Source organism: Uranotaenia lowii, unplaced genomic scaffold, assembly GCF_029784155.1.
Source record: "Uranotaenia lowii strain MFRU-FL unplaced genomic scaffold, ASM2978415v1 HiC_scaffold_167, whole genome shotgun sequence".
Lineage (NCBI taxonomy): Eukaryota > Metazoa > Arthropoda > Insecta > Diptera > Culicidae > Uranotaenia > Uranotaenia lowii.
This window is the reverse complement of record NW_026597710.1, coordinates 37,795-61,619: the sequence shown is the minus strand read 5'-3', so window position 1 is coordinate 61,619 and position 23,825 is coordinate 37,795. Positions and strand designations below refer to the sequence as shown.

Below are 23,825 nucleotides of genomic sequence, written 5' to 3'. Positions count from 1 at the left end.
GCAAATAATCTTCTACCTTTTCCTTCTGGTACATCAGGAAGATCAGAAGTAAAATTATTGTATAAAATTGGCCCAAGTATACCGCCCTGATGGACACCAGTTCTAATGGGTGTCTTTTCAGAGCATAAATGTTGATAGTTTAATAAAATAAAATCGAGCTAATTTAGCTACTAAACCTTTGTGCCAAACACTGTCAAAAGCTTTTTCAATATCTAGAAGAGAAACACCAGTTGAATAACCTTCAGATATGCTAGCGTTAATCATATTAGTTACACTCAAAAGTTGATGGTAGAAGAATGTCCATGACGAAAACCAAATTGTTCATCAGGGAAAATAGAATTCTGATTAATATGAATCATCATTCTATATAAAATAACTCTCTCCAATAGTCTACTTAAAGAAAGAAGCAAACTAGTTAGTCGATAACTTGAAGGCTCTGAAGCAATTTATCCAGCTTTCAAAATTTGAGATACTTTGGCATTTTTCCATTTATTTATTAGAAAAATAAGCCAAGTGAAAAAAAATATATATAATATTTTAACTAAAAAATTTAGAATGCTTTCAGTCAACTTTTTGATAAGGGTATAGAAAATCCCATCTTCCCCCGGAGCTTTCATATTTTTAATTTTTTTTGAAAATCAATTTAAGTTCATCAATATTAGTCTCACAAGAACTTTCAAATACATTTTGCTTAGAAAGAATATCATCAAATTCGAGGAAAATTTGAGCATCAATTGGACTTACAACGCTTAAATTAAAATCATGAGCAGACTCAAATTGTTAGGCTTATTTTTAAGCTTTTTCAGCGTTTGTTCAGAGAAGTTTAACTCCATTTTTAATGTAGGAATTTGCTTCTGGGGCTTTTTCAGAATTTAAGTTATGTAATTTCCAAAATGGCTCTGAGTAGGGTCCTCTACTGCTTTTGCAAAATTTTCGTTACGAATAAAATTTAAACGACGTTTCTTTTTGAAGGTCGCAATAAATAAATTTCAGATAAGGATCGTAACAAAAACTTAAGATCATCATCGATGAAAGGTTGATTGAATTTAGGTTAAACTTTGGGTACTGAAGCGGCTTTAGCGACTTTCTACAGCCAAATCAATATCTTCTATTGAATTCAGGGGAAAATTTATATCCAAATTACGTTCAATAAAATTCCTATATCGCTCCCAGTTAGCTTTTTGTTGAAATTTAAAGGGTTTTCAATGGGACTTTGGGATTGGAAAAGTTACTGGAAGATGGTCTGAATCGAGGTCCGCATGAGTAACTAATTGACTTTGACTGCAATGCTCGCCTAAATCCGTTAAAACCAAGTCAATTGTTGGGGGATTTCTGATTGAAGAGGAACAAATTTGCCCATTAGGGCATTCAACAGTATAATAACCTGCAACGCAATCATTAAATAAAATATTCCCATTAGAATTTGATGAAATATTATTTCAAGATCGATGTTTTGCATTAAAGTCACCAATAATAAAAAAAATAGTTTTGAATATATCTGGTGAGTTTTTTAAAATATCCCTTCAAAAAAATTTTTACAGTATTGACTATCAACCATCATTGATGATGATGATTGCTTAGTTTCTGAATACTAGTGTGGCTAGGTTTTCCTGATTGATCAAGTTTATCGGGATCGGCGTTAACAGTAGCAATATGTATGTTTTGAGTTTTCAAAAATAGAAACAAATTCATCATGATTAGCCAGCAAAGATCTAGCGTTCCAATTCATAGTATTTAAAAATCTATTTGGATCCATCAGGGAATCGTAAAGTCATAATAATTTTGTCAGCATAATTAAAAGAAGTTTGGAAAGCTTCAAACATTGAATTTGCTTTCAACATAAGTTGCATGATTTCCATTAAATTTTGATGCTAAAACTTTAATTTTTCCTCAGTAATTCCACCCAAATAAACAAAATTGTTAGGATCAGAAAATGAAGGAAAAGAAAAGGTATTTCAATTTCGGAGATTTCCCAAGCCTTCGCATGAACGTTGAGACTTGGTTTTTTCATTAGTTATACCCGAAGAAGGCAACCCATTTTCAACCACCTCTGAAAACGTTAAACAACGAGTCTGTGGCGCTGAATCAGCCCAGGTAAAATCACTTCGAGCATTACCAAGACGAGATTCTAACGTAGGCCGAGGCTGTCCGCGAACAGGCAGATTGTTTGTCGTCCTGACGTGTGAAGACGAGAAAGAGGAAGGAGGAGAAGAAGCTTTTCTGACAACTTTTAGATTTTTCCTAGAAGCGATAATTTTTGCCCTAACGGGACAGTCTATGGAATTGGAGGAATGATTACCTGCGCAATTCGCACACTTGAAAAATTCTGTATGTCATTTATCGCCACCAAAAAGCCATTTAGATTTTTCATGATCGAATGAGCCGCAAAGTATGCGTCTGGCATTCATTCTACAATTCTTAGTGCCGTGACAGAAAGCTTGACAACGACGACATTGAGCTATATTTTGAAGAATAATTGTTGAAGATTTTCGAAATGGTTCAAATTTGACTCGACAATGAAAGATAAGAAGAACCTTTTCAAGAATTCGCAAATTATTAACCTGATTCTTTTTAAAATGGATCAAATAAACCTCAGGAGCAAAACCAACACTACTGGTATTATTCGTATTGGTTCTTTTCCTCATTTGAATTACTTGAATCGGAGAAAAACCTAACAAAGCATCTAATTTGCTAGTGATTTCATCCGGTGCCTGATCGCCGCGGCGCGCCGGTGAGACCACGAGGTACAACGTTAAAGGGACGATCACTTTGAGTGTCGTATGTAAAAAATTGGTGTTTTTTATTATTCAAATAATTAAAAAAAAAAATTTAAAATCATTAAAAATTCCGCCAATGTACGAGAAGTTCCCCTTCGACCGATCTGAAAAGAAATCTTCACATTCTCGACGGAAGTGATTATTTCTTTCCGAAAGGCATTGAAGTCAGGAATCGTGACCGTTATTGGTGTAACCATTTCATTTTTAAGAGTATAAGAAGAAGAAGGTTTCTCATTACTCTTATCAGAATTAAATATGAATATTTCCTTATCGCCGATGTTATATGAAGGATATCGAATGGAATGAAAATTTCAACTTTTTTGGCCGATGGGCCTGAATTAGTTTCGGACATCATTTTTCTTCCGATTTTCAAGCCGGCCGATGGCTTTCACTGATGCGAGAACATCCTTTTCCTTCGGCGAGGGAGGTATAAACTTGTGGTCCAGGCAGAGTTTTAAATTGTAATGTAGGTTTTATCATCAATGATTACACAACGCGATTGCTCGGTCAGAACTTTGTCGAAGAGTTTCCGAGTCTTCGGTTTCACGGGTTCAACCTGTTTGGTGCTCCTTTTTTGGCTGCTTCTGCTTCCGATTGGTCTGAAGTCAAATTCTCTCTTTGGCACACATAACGTTAGTCGGTGAGGTACCTAGTTTTTTTGACCACATCCCGTACTGATATCAAAGAATGCCGTTTGTAGTAATCCTTGATGTTCTTGCCCATTGTAGGGTCAGCAGGGCATCTTGGGGAATCTGCGAAAGTATACTGTTCTCCATACTTTCTTAACGCGATTTATTATTATTTCATTTATTCATCGAATAAATGAATTCTAATATATATAAAAAAACAGATCAGATAGAATTAAATAGACTGGACTGACGAACACGACGAATAAATCGACTAGCTGGTTCATTGAACTGGTGCAGATGTTCAGCGTCCTGGAATACTCGCATCATCGCACTCAATGGCTCATTATAGCCGTAGGATGTTCGGTGGACTCGAGTTGATAGCAACGAGTGAGATCGTAAGGTCCTTAATGGCGCACTAAAGCATATCATTTCCAGCAAGTGTGGTGACTGGACCTCACCGTTCAATACTTTAGCGACGAATGTTGCTTGTTGAATCCTTCGGCGGCGTTCCAGTGTTTCAACACCCAAAAGCTGGCAGCGGTTGGGATAAGCGGGAAGATCCTCAGGATGGTGCCATAGCAGATGTCGTAGGGCGAATCTTAGAAAACGCTTTTGTATGCGCTCAATTCGTAGGATCCAACACAGCTGGTAGGGGGCCCAGACGATTGCAGCATGTTCTATTATGGACCGGACGAGTGCACAGTACAGCGACTTCAAGCACAGCGGATCAGTAAATTCTCGTGCTATTTTTGAAATGAAACCAAGTTGTCGATTGGTTTTATTTATGACGGTTGTTCGATGGCTGTTGAACGTGAGCTGTGCATCAAGGGTAACACCTAGATCGTCAACTTCCAATACCCTTTTAAGATGCTGATGATCGATGCTATATTCGTGTAGAATGGGTGATTTTTTTCGATGGAAGGTAATTACATAGCATTCAGGGACACTGACAGATAACTTATTCAGTCTTCACCATTCACTCAACCGATCGAGCAGCGATTGGAGGTGAGCACAATCCTCGGAGCATTCTATTGGGACATATATTTTCAAATCATCAGCGTATGCAATCTTAGTTCCATCATCCAAACTGATTATCAGATCGTTGAAAAACAATACAAACAGCAGAGGTCCAAGATTGCTTCCCTGAGGCACACCAGACCGGTTTATGAAAGGAAAGGATATGCTGTCACCAAATTTAATTCTGATACACCGATCTGTGAGAAAGGATTCCAACCAAACAACCATGTTCTCATGAACACCAAGTTTAGATAGTTTGGCAAGCAATATTCTGTGATCAATCCTGTCAAATGCAGCCTTGATGTCGGTGTAAACAGCATCTACTTGCTTTTTACACTCCATCTGGTTCAGGCAAAACGATGTGTATTGCAAAAGGTTTTTACTCACCGATCTACCAGGCATAAACCCGTGCTGTTCAGCCGCAATATATTGGGATGAAGCTCGTAATAGAGCGCCACTCACGATGATTTCGAAAAGTTTAGAACCTGCCGACAAACTAGTAATACCTCGATACTGCTTGACATTTCTTCGGTCACCATTTTTAAATATTGGAACCATAAATGAATTTTTCCATTTTTCAGGAAATTTACGTTGCTGAAGAGATCTGTTGTAGATTCGTGCTAGAGGCATTGAAAGAGCTTCGATGCAGCGGCAGTAAATCACAGCTGGAATTCCATCAGGTCCGGGAGCGAATGAGGTTTTCAATTTCTTCGCAGCATTTACAATTAGCTCTTGGTTAATTACAAAAATGTTAAGCTCTATTGCATCAACTGGAACATAAGAGTTGGCTACGCTGCACTCAGATTCGGAGGAAACAGTGTCCGAGAAAACCGATCGGAAATGCTCAGCAAATAAATTGCAACAGGTATCTGGAGAGCTAGCAACAGCATCATGGTAAAAAACGGAGGTCGATAAGGGGCTCGTTTTGCGTTTTGAGCGTAAGCGTAAGACGTGGAACTTATACAAGGATTCATTCAGTCTACGGTAAGCAACGCTTTGAACTGTCGTTGAAAATCCTCAGTTCGATTTTTTCTAAGTCTCCGTAGACAAGCATTTTTTTCGCGTCGTAGTTGCCGCAAGGTGGGCGTACTCCAAGCCGGCGACATAGGTGCTTTAAACTTCGGAACGTGCGAATTCAACCAGGTACAGATCAAATTGCAGAACGAATCTGTCATTGCATCAACTGACAAGTCTCCAAAAATTGCATCCCAGTCAACACAGTTCAAGTACTCAATGAGCAACGCAAAGTCCGTCTTTCGGAAATTTAAAGGCCTTTGAACTGCTACGACACTAACACTCACAAGATCACTCACAGTACCCCATTTTATTTTGCTCGGGAGTAAGGCCACGCTTTTTCAGATTTTTCGCAAAAAACGACAAAAATGACAACACTTACTTCAATTGGATGTACGACAACAGTATGCAGCCAAATTTTGGTTGAACACTACTCGATTTTTAAAATGACGGTTATTTTATATTGTAGATATTTATAATTATCGGGACAGTCTATAGTAAGGTTATAACAATAACTTAAAGTGTGAAAATTATTCTTCAAAATCAATCATGACACTTCTAATGACTCAACCAAACATATCAAATATCTCAAATTATCGTGTCCGAGAATCGCTTCTTCGTTCTGACTCCAGGAAAACAATGTGAGTTCAAATGAGCTTTGAATACCTATCGCCGCTCATCCTAGATCAAATTTGAAGCTTGGGGTAATGGAGTCGAAATTTTGCAATCACGTGACTCGCAGTTTAACCCCTACTATCTGGAAAGTATTCTGTTAACAACATTGCTCATTACATATAGTTAAATTTTATACATAGCTAATTTCCACAAATTCAAATAACTATCGTTTAAACTTTGGCAATCTTATATGCACCTTAACTCCTTATCGGAGCTTTAATTTGTTTGAATTTCAAAATTTTGCATTCCCTACAAGACACCAATCCACACAATTTAACACTATCCTGTGGAATAATTTTTTCCAGTCATTCCCCGAAGACAAGTACAAATCAATTCCCTAACTTGTTGCGCAATCTATTTTATTTTATTTTATTTTCATAGTATTCCGTCTCACGACATAACTTGACGAACATAATTCCTAAAATTCACTCGGTCCATGGCAACCGTTCTCCAATTTCTCGGGCACCCCACGTTCGCCAGATCACGCTCCACCTTGTCTAACCACCTCGCTCGTTGCGCCCCCGCTCGTCTTGTTCCCACCGGATTCGTAGCGAACACCTGTTTTGCAGGACAGTCATCCGGCATTCTCGCAACATGTCCCGCCCAGCGTATCCGGCCAGCCTTAACCACCTTCTGGATACTGGGTTCGCCGTAGAGTCGCGCGAGCTCGTGGTTCATCCTTCGCCTCCACATTCCGTTCTCCTGTACGCCGCCAAAGATGGTTCTTAACACTCGTCGCTCGAATACTCCAAGTGTACGCAGGTCCTCCTCGAGCAATATCCATGTCTCGTGCCCGTAGAGAACAACCGGTCTAATAAGCGTCATATACAGGTTACACTTCGTGCGAGGGCTAAGTCTTCTCGACCGCAATTGCTTGTGGAGTCCATAGTAGGCACGACTTCCGCTGATAATTCGCCTCTGGATCTCACGGCTGGTGTCATTGTCTGCGGTCACCAGTGAGCCGAGATAGACAAAGTCTTCGACTGCGCAATCGTAGTTGTCAAAAATCTTCCACCTTTTGACAGCTCTAATTCTCTGCTCCCCCGGGTTGGGGAATTTGATTGGTCTTTGGGGCTCCCGGAATCCGGAAATCAGTATCTGTTCCCTGTCCGATGGGGGTTTGGTTATTGTATAGGCACGCGAATCCTTTCATGGAGCCCATTAGTGGGAGCATTACGTCAAATTTGTTAACCCCCCATCACCATGCATAAACGGAAACGGCCTGTCTCTGCCGCCTTGAGGTGTTTGCACAATTACCACATTTTTTTCCGCTGTTGAAGTCAGTGGGCGCCGCGGCGTGGCAGTGTTTGTGTAGTCAGCAAGGTGCTGAATTATTGTCTTGAACGGTCTTTGCAGCCGTTGAAAAAAGGGGGCTCTAGAGAGTTTCGATGAAATCCTGCCGCCCGTGCGGTGGGGCTCGTTGATTGACCTATCGTTAGCACATTGGCCCCATGCACTATTGTACCTTGTATACTTATTGCGCTGGAAGGTGGTGGCATAATGAAGCAATTTTCTGCATGCGAAACGTCATGTTGATGATGTATACCTTTGTTTATTGTTTTGATTTTACCTATGAGGTTTCTTCTTGAGTCGGTGCAGAGGAATTGTGGTGGCGGAAGGAGAAATCTGTAGGAACAATCTCCTCCAGCTGGGTGCGGTTCCGCTGTTCGCGCCGTCATAAACGACGGAGCAAAAGAAAAAGTTTTCAGACGTATAATCGTTTTCCTTCCGGTTTCGATTAAAATCTTTAATTCCGAACATTATCATCATGCTAATCCTCGACTTTTCGATTGTTTTGTTGTGTTTGGTTGTTTCTGTTGCTTAGTTCAATATCCGTTTGCGGCTTTCAGGATCCGGAAGTGGAGCACATTCCACTTTCGTCACTTTTCCTTGGCCTCTTTAATGGTTTATGGTTATCTGTGCCAAACTTTGGCAGTTTCTGGCTTCTTTTCTACGGGGTCACTAACATATTGAAATTTTTGTGACTTTTTTTAAATGGCTAATGGCTGTAAGAAGCCAAACCTGGGATTTGGTATTAAAAATTGAATACAATAAATCATCTCTTATTTAATGACGAAACTCTCTCGTTTACAAAATCACATGAATAATACTTCAAAATGTTTGAGCTTAGTCATTTCAATTCAACGTGTTATGTAAAATCTTATAGGCGTCACGAATTCGAAGAAAATCACTTGAAAAGTGTTAGATCTACCCAACATTTGTTTTGAATATAAGTTCTCTTCTTTTAAAAGTGTGAGAGGTTATTCAATTAAATAATGGATAATCTATAGTGGATTTAGCTATGTAATAATTTGTTTGTGTATAATATTTGATCAAAATCTTTCAAAATTGTTCGCAATGTGTCGTATTGTTCATTGATTTTCACTTGTACGTGTACCCTCTTCCGTTTGAAAATTGCAAAAGGTTTTTGAGTATAAATCTTTTGTTTAAACAAATTCAAAAATTGTTCGAGTTGTGTCGTATTTTACTTTGGGTTTGTATGCGAACCTACCGTTTGGAAAAAGAAAAAGTTATTCATTGCATAACATCAATTCGTAATGTCAAAACTTATATGTGTGTTAAGTTTCTGTCTGTCTTATTTGCATTATTTTGTATATTTCTGAGTCTCTTGGAGTGAAAGATCGTTTGTGTTTTAAATTTAATTAAAAATGTATGGGTGCCCACTGCGTTTTGTATGAGATACACTTCCATTTCAAAGTTGGAAAGGTTGAATTAATTGATTCTTCCATTGCAAACAATCAAACAGATGATTCATTTAGATCCGAGGTGGCCAAGATTGTCGACAAAAAGTCTGTTTGTGTACTGTACATAGGAGGCGGAATAGCTGAGCTGCTGCCAACTGTGAACTTTTCATTATTGGGTGACAAAAATGTAAACAAAGGAAATAAAATTTAGTCAGTATAAAATTGATTAATTTTTCATTCATATGATCATTGAACGATAAGTTTTATATACCATCGGGTTTCTCGTATTGCGTATATAGCAGGGTGGCCACAGAACCGGGAAAACCGGGAAAACCGGGAAAAAACCGGGAATTGAAAATCGAACCGGGAAAACCGGGAAAAAACCGGGAATTCAGACCCAAAACCGGGAAAATTAACAAAAGGAAATCAAAATTTAGTTTTGGTTCCAAGACAAGGGATTCACCCCAAAATTCAGAATTGGGAATTATTATTTTAATTTCTATGCCAGAATACAAACGTTCAAAAAATGTGTGGAAAGAAAATCAAAAGTTGGAAATTTAAAAACTACTGGGATCGCTCATCAATTAACTTTGAATTGGAAACTCAATATTCACCGATACCCAGAGTTCAAAACTGTCTTGAAGAATGAGATAAGAAAATCGAAAAGTCTCTTAAAATTTGTTCAAGTATCGCATGTCACTACATTCATTGTTTAAAAAAACCATTCATCATACAAAAACAGATGAATTGAAGTCAAATCTAGAATTCAGATCTCTTTGTTGTAAACTTGGAAATGTAAAAAGATGCTAATATTATAACTTTCCAGTGATAGTGTTTAATTCAAGAGTTAAAAACAAAACAGAAATTAAAAATAAATCCACATATCATCTTTGCGCATTTTTGTAGCATAAAAACAACAAATTAAACATCTCTTGAAATTTGAGAAAACGATCTCCTTTTTCATACGCCCTGTTTGAGAAAAAAAATTCATCCGTGAACTATTTTTGAAGTTGATTTTAAAATTTAATTTTCTCGAAGCAGTTAGTAGTCATTATTTATCCAAAAAAAATCAAATTACACATTATAAAGCTTGAATATGTTACGAATTCAATATAAATTTACAAAAAAATCGAATAAACAGATTTTTTATCTGATTCGTGATATAAAATTTGAAGGAAATTTCTTAAAATTTCAGTTAAAATTTACTTGAAATGGCCTTGAAATAGGACTTTTTAGTTACACTGTAAAGAGTTTGTTAAGTGCTTTTGATGAAAATATTTTTAAGACACATTGCTTAAAATACTTTTAAATTGTTTCAACTATTCAACATTGATACTTTTCTCAAAATATTTTTGTGTTTTAAGTGAAGTACTTAAGGAAAATATCATTGTATTTGACTATTTGAAAGAGGTTTTGTTTAATTAAATCATTGCATTCGAATTGATTGTTTTTACTTCGTTTTTTTTTAGATTCACAAGGCAACAAAATTCGTGGTGCCAAAGGTTAAGGTTAAGGTGCTAATTTTAACTTATTTGAGGGGGCTCCAAGTCCAGTCCAAATATGCTTTTTGTTTTTTTCTTTCTACCAGCTATAATTTTAAAAATTCAAAAATTAACTTTTGAACCAAAAGGTAATTTTTTTTCAAAAATATCTTTTACGAAAAATTAGAAAATTTTATAAGTTACTCGAAACAAGTTTTAAACTACTTAATGATCAACTTTTTGAAGACCACGTGTAGTTTTAATTAACTTTTAACAAGACCGGGGTTTTCTTTTAGTTTATGTTATTTGTTTCTCTGAAACTAGAATGGTTAGTTTATATCTTAATCCTTGATCAAATGGAGGATAATACAAAGGTTTTTGAAATCAGTTTCTTTTTTTTGTAGAGAATTGTCGGTTCATTTGTTATCAATGATTAATTGTTATAGAAACACAATGGTTTTTTAATCTAAAAGCAATACCATCAGAGCCAGAGGTTTTAGACAAAACCTGACAAATACTTCGAATTCAAAACGGTATAATTTTTCAAAATAATTTTTCGAAACAAAGGCAAAAGTGTTTCTTGCCGATGCCCTAATAATTTCTAGTTCCGTTGCTTTACAGATTTGAAAACATTTTCACTGAAATAAAATCTACATGTTTCTGCATAACAAAGCTTACTCTCTACTGCATGAATTATGGATAAGTTTAGAATAAAAAGTGTCGATGGAAATAACTTGATTCATCTCTGAAGGTCGCGGTACACCTCAGGTAAAAATGATAATAAAAAATCGTATTTTGTCAGTAACTCAAAAAAGTGACACATATTGGCTTTGTAACATGGTAGAATAAATAGGGAATAGTGAAAAGCTGAATTTTGAATCGGTTTCAGTCTTTAAAGCTTCTTTAAACTGATTTTATTTTGATTCCCAAATTCAATCCCAATCTGAGAAAATTTCCTCGGTAAAAATCGGGGAATCGAAATTCAAACATTTTTAAGAGGTTTTGAACACTTAAATTCCTGGCAAAAAAAAGGTTTTGAACACTGAGACCAGTTCAAAATCCTTCCCCATCAATTCCACCATGTTACAAAACCATAACATGTCGCTTATTTGAGTTTTTGACGAAATAAGATTTTTCATTTTCATTTTAACCTGAGGTGTACCGCGATCTTAACTTGTAAATTTATTCAAAAAAATATTGAATTCTTTAAAAAGTGTAAGAAATAAGATAAATTTTATAAACAATGAAATTGGTTTGAAATGTTTTGCAGTACTGAATCAAGCTCTTAAACTTCGAAAAAAAAAATCGAGATCATATATTGTATGCATCGTATGCAGAAGAGGATTTAAGAATGCTCTTTTTACAATGTTTTGGTTAAAAAATTTATGACTACTTCATAAAAATTGTCATTTTATTTTTAAAATTTCTTTCAAAATTTGCATACTAAGCACAACTATTCGTTGCTTTAATTTAAAATTTGGGTTATATTCTGCCCGAATATCCGGTACCGTTTTATACTGAATCACTGATTGACAAAACTGATCTCTGAATCTCATGAGTTCTGAATTTAGTGTTCAGAATTTTTTTTAAATACAATTGAACTCGAGTTTCAACGGATTAAAACGGCAAAATTACAATATTACTATGCTATGAAATCAATCATTAAATGTTTTCTAATGTTTATTGGTCTACGAACTTTGATTTTAGTATCATAAATTAAATAACCATAACTTTGATTACCTTTTTCATAAATTTGTATTTTGGAATTAAAATTCCTTGACTAAAAAAATGCAGTGGGGCAATCTAAATTGAAATAAATGTATCATTCTTATATTTTTATACCTCAAACTTTGATAATCCCCATAACAGTTAATCTAGTCTGTGTGACTTGTTGTCCATATTTTTTTTTAAATTTTCGCAATGAGAATTGTTAATTGAAATCGTGATTTCCAAGTTCTGAAATGAGAACTTTGAAGTACGATACAAAAACAATGTTTGTTAAATTTTTAACTACTTTAACATGGAGTTAAAAATGATCTAGATTTTTTTCAATTTATGGGCTTTTTCAAAATAGAAAAAAAAATTTACCGAATTGTATAGAAAATATTTTTCGTTTTGAAACTCGGGTTAATTAACAGAAGACAAGAATGTCGAAAAATGGTGGGGTCATCTTAGGTAAATATGATCATTATTACTTTGATTTCTTGTTAGGTTATAAATTTAAGTATTGGCAGTATTTCTAGAGCATTGTTTCACTGCGTCTAGATACGATTTGTGATCTTCCTAATATTATCATTGATTAGTCATGGGGTATTTTCGTTTCGACGATTCATAAGTTATGTAGAACGGTTTATTTTCAAGATCTTGATGGTTATTGGTATTTTAATCATAAAAGGTATGTTTAAGTAATCAAACAATTTTCCAGAAAAATTAATGTTGTGAACTCTAAAGACACAATTGGTATCTGTAACTTAAAAAAATGATTGAATATCACATTTAATTCATTTGATTTCTTTTTGGTTCTTACCGTAGCCATAATAACGACTGATTAATTGTAAACATTGTGTAGCACACCATTTTTAAATTTTTTGTGAACATGATTTTAACTTATCTATCGAAAATATGTTTTAAATGCATCATAGTGTGGTCGACACCAGCTTTTCTATTCCCATAACGATTTTGTGTACGGTGTTTTTTTTAAATGATTTTCATAAAAGGTGGTAAATCGAGTTCGTCTAAATGTTAAATGATATGAATGTGATAAAACAACCAAATCAATGAAATAAGTTGAAAATATTGCTTTTCTTCGATGAAATTGGACCATCAAAACCTTGGAAACCTTGAATTTATAACCGGGAAAACCGGGAAAAAACCGGGAATTTCCAAATGAAAAAGTTGTGGCCACCCTGATATAGGGTTCATGCTTCCAGTTGAAGATAAAAACTTGTATTTGCCCTTCTAAAACGTGGAGAGAAATTCATGAAAATTTGAAGACTTCAAAAGTAAGTATTTTGCTGATGAAAAAGTTCAACTAAAAAAGATGTAGATGTAGATAGTTGAAATGATGATAAGAGTGCAGATCAAGATCCGAACTATGCGTCCATTAGTGTTTTTGTTTCCATTTCTTCGATTTTTTTTTTTGCAAAAATAGGTGTATAAACATCCTTTCAAAACACCTTGTGAGAGCAAAATTCATTGGACGGCATGCATATAGCAAACCAATAAAAACTGCCATGGCCCTGGAATTACGATTTATTAATTCGGAAGATCGGAGAAGATCTGCTTGTAACCAATAAGACTATGATTTACGAAACATCAACTACCTCCAGATTTTGCGGAGAACAATTTCAGCATCAAGAAGTTAAAAATTATGAAAAAAAAATTCAATCCCGTACAACACTTGAGTGTTTTCTTGTGATTTGTTGTGCATAAATTAATTATAATAATTATGATACATAATTATAATTTATTATGATAAACAGAAAATTTTCCCTACGGAGCTCAATACACAAAATTAAATTTAAAAAAAATAGGTTAAGGACCTGTTTTGATTATTTATTTAAATCAGACATTTCTCTTGATTTGGTAATTTTCTTGATAAGCAAGTCCTTTTCTCAAACACCGACATTGTCCGGATTCTTAACTGACGGAATTTTGTGCTGGGGAACGATCCACTTTAAGATTTTCACCCTGCAGTAATAATTTCTTCAGAAAACCACAACAAAAGAGAAGTCCAATGCTTCCGTTTCGATGTGTTTAGTTTGTTCCTGAAACAACAAAACGTTCTTAGTTTGAAGGATATTTTAAAGGCAATAGTTTTTTTTAAATAAGGTATTGTTGAATAAAACCATTATTTGCGGAGATTTTGGTAGTTAATGTTTTCCAAAATCTTTTTACAATTTTACACAGCACAAAAATATCATATTTTTAAACAAGTGATTTTTGCTTGACAAACACGATAACCGAGCAGCAAAATAAGATACAGTGAGCGAAATAAGAATAGCACCACTATGTGTTTTGCTTGTTAAAATATGCATGATTGAAAATTACGAAAATTTTCTTCTACATTTTGTTCTGAATTGCTTAACGGATAAATCAAGCATAAATTTACTTTTTTTGGACGTAGCAATTGGCGTTGAGGACCAAGAATGTGAAAAAAGGGTGCGAAATAAGAATAGAACCACTTGAGTTTTTTCAACAAAAGCATGATTATTTTTAAAAATTTACTGTATAAAAGTGAATAATAATGCTTCTACGAATTATTTGAATAGATAACTGCATTTTAAGGAGTTTTCCAGAATTCCAAAGGTCTTCAAAGGTATTAAAAGGGAGTTTTAAGAGATGCTCCTCTAGCGTTAAGGAATTTAATATTAAAGCTGTAATTCTTTACCAAACTACTTACTTTATTCATTAAAATGACGTGAAATGATGAAACAAACATTCCAGTTAACTTTGAATCAGAAAAAAATAGGTTGGAAATCAAAAACTTCGAATTTGTTTTTCAGTAAACCACACTTTTTCCAGTTTCAAGTCGTAGATGGCAGCACTATCTTGCAGGAAAAACCAAATTTAGTCTCAATATTGATTTTGCAGGTTTATTCAGGCCCATATTCATCATTTTGAAGTATTTTCCCATCACAGTTTTGTGGAAGTTCACGCTGCACAAAACTTTCCCGGATTTGCAAAAAAATCACCAACGCAAAAATGAAAAAACGGCCAAAATTCCTGCTCATCTCAACTTTCGATTCAATTGCAAATCATACCAATAATACTGCTAGCCGTCTGGTCCATCAAGCTCCATCGCAAAGTATAACTTTTAACTGATAATCGGTCCAAAAAAAATCACTTTGATGCAATTCTATTTTTTTTGGATTTAGTGATCTTAGAATTTCCAAAGCGTTCACACGGTACATGTATTTATATCTTGACCAAAATCATCCAGCACTTCCTAATTAATCCCAGATATTCGAAAATGGGCATGAATTTGGTTTAATGGCAAGATAGTGCTGCCATCTATGACTTATAACTAGAGAAATAGTGTTTGACTATTAAAAAACATTAGTATTTTTGAATTACAACTTGCTTTTTGGATTCAAACTTAGTTTCAAATCTATGTTTCATCATTTTGCATCATACTTATGAATGTAAATGAAGAAATCAAGCAGTTTGATAAAGTTTTATAGCTCAAATATCAAATTCCTTAACGCTAGAGGAGCATCTCTTAAAACCCCCTTTTAATACCTTTGGAAACCTTTGGAATTCTGGAAAACTCCTTAAAATGCAGTTATCTATTCAAATAATTCGTAGAAGCATTATTATTCACATTTACACAGTAAATTTTTAAAAATAAATATATTTTTGTTGAAAAACTCAAGTGGTTCTATTCTTATTTCGCACCCTTTTTTCACATTTTTGGTCCTCAACGCCAATTGCTACGTCCAAAAAAAGTAAACTTATGCTTGATTTATCCGTTAAGCAATTCAGAACAAACTGTGGAAGAAAATTTTCGTAATTTTCAATCATTCATATTTTAACAAGCAAAATACATAGTGGTGCTATTCTTATTTCGCTCACTGTATATAAGAAAACACATTACTAAAAACTTTAATCCTACTAACCGTTTGTCCTAAACACACTAAATATTGTTTAAAAAGTTATTTAAAATTTTAGTTTTATAACAACTTTTTTTACGTCTCACTTCACCCAAAATCGCTGTCAGATCTTGTGTTTCCATCGCCTATTGAAAGGAGAAAAAGAAATTTGCATACTTCCGAGGGTCTTTTCACAAATTTTCACAAAAAAAAATTTTTTTTTTGCTGTCCGCTAGTTTCAAAATAGGGTTTTTTGGTAAAAATGTAAAACTCCTAATCTAAAACATGAATCATCTGTTGAATTTTTTACAGAGCGTTACGGTTTTCAAGAAAAATAAACTGAAAATATGGGTGCAGAAATTATATCAAAGGCTTTTTTGGTGCAAAAAATATAGGTAAAAAACGTTTGATTTCGGGTTTACTGCCATTCATAGGATTCTATAATAAGACACTTTCCATCATATTTATGCTTAGCCTTAAAATTGGGGAACCTCCTACCCAGTAGTAGATAGGTTAAGCATTCCACAATGCAATGTAAAATTTATTGCCAACTATCTACCCCTCAACACTGACTGGCGGAAAGGCGCTTCCGAAAATCGCATTGTTTTACCTTGAGAAGTTTTTTTTTTTCCTAAGAGTCACCCTTTTGCCAAAAATTCGATACAGTTCATCCGCTTATGAATAATGCTCCTCGGGTTTGGGAAGTTGAGTACTGTATCCTAAAACCGTGATCGTGTTCCGCTTTCGCATGATTTATGGAGTTTGGTGACGGACGACCCAAAACTCAACGCGGTACTTCCGAAGAACCGTGTTGGTGGTTGGGTTTATGATTGTTTAGTATCAAAGAACCCTACGGATGATGTGACTGCGCGATGGGGGAAAACGTAATTTAATGCGAAGGTTAGGGGGGAAAGCGGTTGAAATAGTTCCGTGACTTCTGTTCATGGGAAATCTGGCTTCGATTACGAGCGCTCCGGGGAAATTTTTTGATGAAGCCGGATCATAGTTACAGTTCGCTTGGAATGTTGAAATCAGCAAACAACTAAACCTATGTATAATCCATTTCGAACGGAGCTCCGCGCTGTTTCACAACTGTCAGTTATAATCAGTAATACAATTGTGATTTCTTTTCCTTCGAATGTATGTAACTACTCATGACGGGAGGGTACAAAGTCCAGCATCTAGCAGCCGAGACTATTCGTTGTAGGCGCGCTACCAGGATCACGTTTTCTATCACGACACATCATGCAGGACCATATATAGTTTACCTTACACTGTTACATTGAACCTTATCACCTCAAATGGCATTCTCGTGGAATGGATGAAAGCCGGCTGAAGAATGTTTATCACGCTAAGTATGTTTTATGTCAGCATGATTTGCCAAGCTGAATTAAACAATTTTGCACGAACGTTTCACATTTTGTACGTTACACTTGATAGAGTGAGAATCTTTTAGGCTAACTAATGATGCGGAAAGACTATCAAAAAAGTATTAATCCAACACCCTCATTTTAGATATCTGAAGCTGTGGGAATAGGACTTGTTGTTCTCCTCCGTTGACTTTGTAGGAAAATCAATAAACCTATTAGACGCTGGCTCTGGAGAGTCATGTGCTGTGACATAAGACGGTCAGACTTTATTTAAGTCGTTTCGAGGAGAGGTTGGACCTTGAAACGTTAGAAGTGACCTCGACCCTTGAGTCGTCAAGAAGACAGCAGTAATAAGTAGAATTGAAAAAATGCTTAAAGTAGTATCGTTCATATGAATATTGCCGTGTAACGCGCTAATGTAAGTAGGTATGATCTCCTGTAATCTCCTGTAATGTAGTTCGAAATTACACTTGAGTCGACACAGATTGACACTGCTGACAGACGCGGTGCCTTGGAATGTAATTCGCAAAGATCAAATAAAAATAAAAAAAAACAATACATTCATCAAATCGGTAGTCCTCTGAAGCCTGTGGACTCCCCAATAGACTGAGTCGATTTGGGATCATTTTTGAATTTCTCAAACCCTGGGGTCTAAAAAGTTTCGTTTTGGTTCTAAACTCATCCATGATTTTTTGCAGAATTTTTAAGAAACATTTACATGAGTAAATATGAACTTTTATGTTTGTAAGGGAAAGTTGAATATTTTGTACGGAAAATCAACATCATTTTTTTCTCTTCTGTGACACCAAGCCTGCTAATGGTTTTTGTGCCAATTTATAAATTCTTTTAAGGAAACTTTCCGCTGAAAAACTTTGTCGAAGACCGTAAATTCGTATATTTTTAGGCAAAAAAGTTATTAGCTGTTGACAAGGGGTATGTCTTTTGGCATTGATAAAAAATAAATTCATGTAGTCATGCAAAGTAGTCATGCAATACCTCGCTTAACACCCAGCAGTGATGATTTTTTTGTTTTTCAATGCCAAAAGACAAACCCCTGTTAAATTAATAATAAAAATATTTTTAATATTTTTTTGCCTAATAAGATAAGAAGCTTCGTTCCTCGACAAAGTTGTTAAGCGGAAAATTTCCTTAAAAGAATTTATAATTTTCACAAAACCGTAAGTTCGGTTCCACAGAGAAAATGAAATATGATTTTCAGTACAAAATATTCAATTTTCCCATACAAACCTCAAAGTTCAAATTTATTCATGTAAACGTTACTTTAAAGTTCTGCAAAAAATTATGGATGAGTTTAGAACAAAAACGAAGCTTTTTAGACCCCAGGGTTTGAGAAATTCAAAAATGACCCCCGTTAAATCTTTGAAAAAGCCCTATTTGAATCAAATTTCTAGCAACCGGTGCCCTAAATTTGCATTAATTCAGCCTCAATCAATGCTAATGTGGTTTGGCCCAAGGTGAGTATATATTCAGGAGGTGTTCCCGAATAACGAACTCCCGATTCAGCCATTTTGGCTATGTAGGCTATGCAACTATACGGAACTCATGAAGTTTGTTTACCAACAAACCCCAGAAAAGCTGAGCAAAAAATAAACAAACTCATTGAGAGCCCCGCTCACTCCTCGCCTACTTACTGTGAAAGTCGGAAAACCTAGTGTATCTAAGAACCTTGGTTTGGCCCAATGCCACTGTAGTGCTTACATAGTGCAAAAAAGCATTGAAGCAAGTATGTGTGATGCCAATTTAATGCTTAGAAAATATAGCATTTGTTATTCCGATTTAGAGCTATGTTGCATTTCAAAGGCATTGTGCAAAGCTCAACAAATAACAAAGCTGATAAAATTCTAGTTGTATTTTAAAAGAGTAGTAGAATTCTAGTATAATGCAGTAGATCGCCGCAAGCTTTGTATGAAAATTTCAAATTTATATATTTGTACACCTCCTATATTTTGTTGTTGTTGTTTTTATTGCCACATGTAGCTATATTTAAACACTTAAAAAGCGTTCACTCAGTCCGGAATTAGCGCAACGAATTTTTATTTTGAAAGGAAATTTGTATGGGATAGTTAAATTTTTCATAAAAATAAACACTAGAGATGTACTAGAAGTTCTAAAAAATATATCTTTGAATTTTAAATATTCTTTGATTCTTGCAGTACATTTCATGTAACCTTAAACCTACCCTAATTTTACCCCAGAAAAGATATTCAATGTTGGCAAAAAAAATCAAATTATACTTTTTTAATTTTAGCACTGCTCGTTTATCAGCTGTTTAACCGTAGGATGAAAATGAAAAATCGCATAAAACTGTTTTGGGTAGCCAATAAATTTATTTATTTTTCTAACTTTGACAAAAACATTTCTTGAACTTTGTTTAAACTCTAGCCTGCAAAACCTACTATTTTTAAATAATTTTCCTTGAAATCAGTTTTTTTTATTTTGAAATGTTTGTAATTTTTTTCGTGAAAGAGCTTCTTCTCAAGTTACCAAAAAATTAACCTGAGGAATAGTCCAAACCAAAAATCAAAGACCAACTTCATTTCCAACTTATTTTAATTTTCTGGATGTTTTAATACGCAAACATTTTTTCTTTCATACAAATTTCCATACAAGATTGTATCGGGTTGCGCTAATACAGGAATCAACCAATTCATCGGAGAAACATATGGGGGCAAAAAATCATTTTTTTGCAGCGGTCTAATGATGCATCATAGCACTCGAAGGACTGTTATAATGCAAAATTGCACTTGATGTGCTAATATAGTGTAATTTAGCACTTGAATGCTGGTGTAAAGCTATAAAAATGCAAAGCTTTATTGCAGAAGGCCAATCGATTGTGGAGCAGAAACTGGTGTACACTATTGCCCTTATCACTAAAAAAATAAGCCAAGAATAAGGTCTACCAAAACCAAGAATAAGTTCTACTAAAGTTAACCTAAAAGGTCGACTTGAAAATAAACAAGAAAAGCGCCTGTTAGTGCTTTTAACAAGCCTCTAGAGGAAAAAGCTCATTATTGATTGCTTGTTTGCAAAAAATTCTGTCTAAAACTGACGTTAACTTGATAAATCAATGGAAAACCAATAACTTGACCAACAAAACCCACTCAAAAAATCATAGGAACTCGGCCGAACTCTTAAGGTTATATCTTACTGAAAGAAGGTATTATTTTGGATATTTTGTAGTACCTATATCTCTTTTCTTAGTTGACATATGTATTTGACATGTTCCATAAAATTGTGTGTCTCAACAATTTGATTTTTTTTTTTCAAATGTACCAAGTTTATAAATTGTATACTAATAAAGATATAAAATAAAAACTCAAAATTACTTGTATTATTTTTAAAATGCTCGAAACCTTTATTATTTTCATGGGATCTTGATAGTGTCTTCAACAAAGTTTCTTATAATAAAAAGATCTACAACTTTTGTGAAGACATCATGTCTCTAAACTGATTATTTTAAGAAATATTTTTTTATTTCGCTTCCAGGTGGAAAAATCACTTTTTCCCTTCAAGAATTTGATAGATCATCAAAAAATATGAAAATGTTGTGAAGACATAAAATATCTACCGTTTACCGTCTGTCACAGCGTTGACCGACTGGATCAATTCATTCGAGTCTGGCTTGCCTGGCGTTGTTTCCATCCTCCTTTGCCTTGTGATGAGATAGGGAGGGACGTGAAACATTTTTATTTTGTTTATTCAAGTTATACGCAATGCTTTGCACTGGTAAAACAACTCCAGCGATTACAAATCGAATCAGCGCCAATGGCGTTCATATCCTAAGCCAATAACATTGAAAATTCGAGAACTCATGATTGGAGTAAAGGCTGAAGTTTTAGTGTACCGGAAGTAATCCATGATCCAATGAATGGTTGATAACAGGATTCAAGAAATATTATTCGAACAGTGGGAAAATTTGGACCCAAAACCCAAAAAAATCAAAGGCGCACCATTGAGGACCTGAAATAATACTTATATTACGTAAAATGATCTCAGGAATTCAAATCCGCCGTCAGATGAGGGTGAAGATATCTGACTGAGTAAGCGTTGTTTGGCTCTATTTTCGAGAAAAAAAAGTCCTAACATTTAAATAAGACCTTCAACGCGATTGAGATAGCACTTGACCGCTGCTAAGAGAGGTAAAGTAAGTTTTTTCTCCGCACTTGTTTGAAGCTTTTAACAATTCAAGGCGAGTTAGTAGTTACTAAAATGCTACGAAAAGTGATTCCGTCTAGAATAAAAATATTTTTTACGCCGTTTGTCTTGTGTTTAAAACTTGACTATCAAAATATAGAAATAGATTTTGATTATTCGGATTGATTATTTTGACAATATTTCCATTTATCCGCCAGTTACGAAATTTTGATAGTGAATTCTCAATCCTCATTTCATTCATCCGTTTCTATGGAGCAAACATTTGTGTAGGTATATTTCTCAACAAACTTTGTTATACGTTTGATATGCATCATAGAATCATCGTATGAAATTAGAAAAAAAAACAGCATTTACCTACCAAAGTTGAGGCAATATATGTACATACATTTTTTTTTAACTTCAGGCCTAACCGATAAGAATTATACAAACTGGATGATATTCAACATCTTATTCGTACAACCTGAAAGTATGCGAGAGAGCATAAGTTTTTCTCTCAGTGCATGCAAACCGTTGCCAGCGACATTATTTGCTGCTTCTCTCATTGGACAATTTTTCTAAATTAACTTAATTAACCATATGATTTTAGGCAATCTGGTTGCACTGCTCATCGCAGAGAGATAATTTATCCTATCCGATTTATACCGACTTAAGGTAACAATTTTTACGATCGTTTACTCATTTGGTAGGGATAACGAATCTCATTAAATTTGTTAACGATTAGAGCTATCATTTCTAATGCGATTTTATGTTTGCTGGGTTATAAGAAAATTTTTAATTGAAAATGCATTGAATGTGTAGATTTTGCGATTCTAGTCATTTGAACTACATTTAAATTCGAATATTTAATGGATTCTACATACAAACTTCGCATGAACTTCTAAACTTATTTAATATATGGAAGGCACTTCAGAATCGTACTACACACATACACAAGCATTTGATTGATATACCTCGAATAAACCCAAAATCCCTAATTGCTTCATCAAGTTTGTAGGAAACCCCATAAAAAAGCAAATGTCATTTCGTAAAGTACGAGTCCGCAACCTGTCAGCGTGTGGGGGACATCACGAACGCAAAACCTTTTAGCTCCCATACCACCAATAAAAAATTGTAATGACGACAGGAAAGGAACGAAATAGTCCTCCCAATTGCCATGGAGAATCGATTATCTATGGCTTTTCCGCTTTATTCACTTCATGAAACGAAAGGATTTGCGTTTTGATGTTCGTTCCGTTACACGTGTTTTGGGATCGCCTTCAGCTTTATAGGTATGCGAGCTCTGAATAGGTTTGTTTCGTTGAAATGAATTAATTTTTACAAAAACTGTCAACCTCGAAGGTTCAGTTCCTACGAATCTCCCTAATCAAGAATGTCCCACGCAGTCGACGAATGACCAGTACTAACTGAAGTACGCTGAACTTTGTACCCATTCAATGGTTCTGCAAATCACTCAGGCGTTCAGACATCGTTTATTAGCGGGAAGACTCATAATTTCTTTCAAGCGGAAAATTCTGCGCTCCTGATAAGGGCTTAGACAGGAATTAATTATGCTGATGCAACATTACCGGTATGTTTCTGGTTTTTTTTGGCTTAGAAAAAGACGTTTAAAAAAAACAGCTCAAGTGCTTTTTGAGCACTTTATTGCAGCCTAGCTATTCGAACCGCCGTTTTTATTCCTACTTATATCTTGGTATCACTTGTATTGAAAATCACGTGCAATGGTGGTCGACCTTAAGCGTCTTTCACTTAGGTTTTAAGCTGTCTTCAGCACTAATCATTATTTATAAGCGTGATTTTATTGCACATTTTAATGGTGGTGAGAGGCAGTGGCGGAGGAGCGAAACACTACATACCTAAATATATTTTACTCGATAGAATACTTGCAACAAACATTGTCCGCATCGTTAAAATGTTAAAAAGTTTTTCATAGTTCGATTGACACTAAAAGGCTTATTTTAAATTACATATTTTTGGTGGCCTACTTTGACTTTAAGACACGTTTATTCAACCCATTAAAGGATTAAAGTACAGAAGAGTGAATAAAATCTAACCAAATATGCTGCCGAACTTAATCCTTCCAAAAAAATTAAACTCAAAAACCTATCGGGAAAACCTTGGTCCTCAATCACACCTTAAGTCCCCTTAGTTACCTACGCCAGTGTGCAAGAATGATTCGGTTTGCCTTTCCACCAAATCAACCTTATGAATCAGTAAATTTTTTCCCCCAACATTTGCGCTTAGACTAAACATAACCTTAACTGCAGGTTGGTTCACTGCTTGCACCAGAAGCACCATCTCGATTGGGCATTACACAACAAAGTTACACACTAAATTAGACTTGCAATGGTTTGTGACTTTTGTTTTTTTTAGTATTTAAATCAGAAAGAAAG

At 34.9% G+C, this 23,825-nt stretch overlaps 1 protein-coding gene across 1 annotated transcript in view; it reads left to right on the top strand.

The window, feature by feature from the left end:
• Nucleotides 1–23,825, top strand: part of LOC129759491 (rootletin) — a 47,062-nt gene that overhangs the window by 1,324 nt on the left and 21,913 nt on the right. The gene's annotated exons all lie outside the window — the stretch shown is intronic.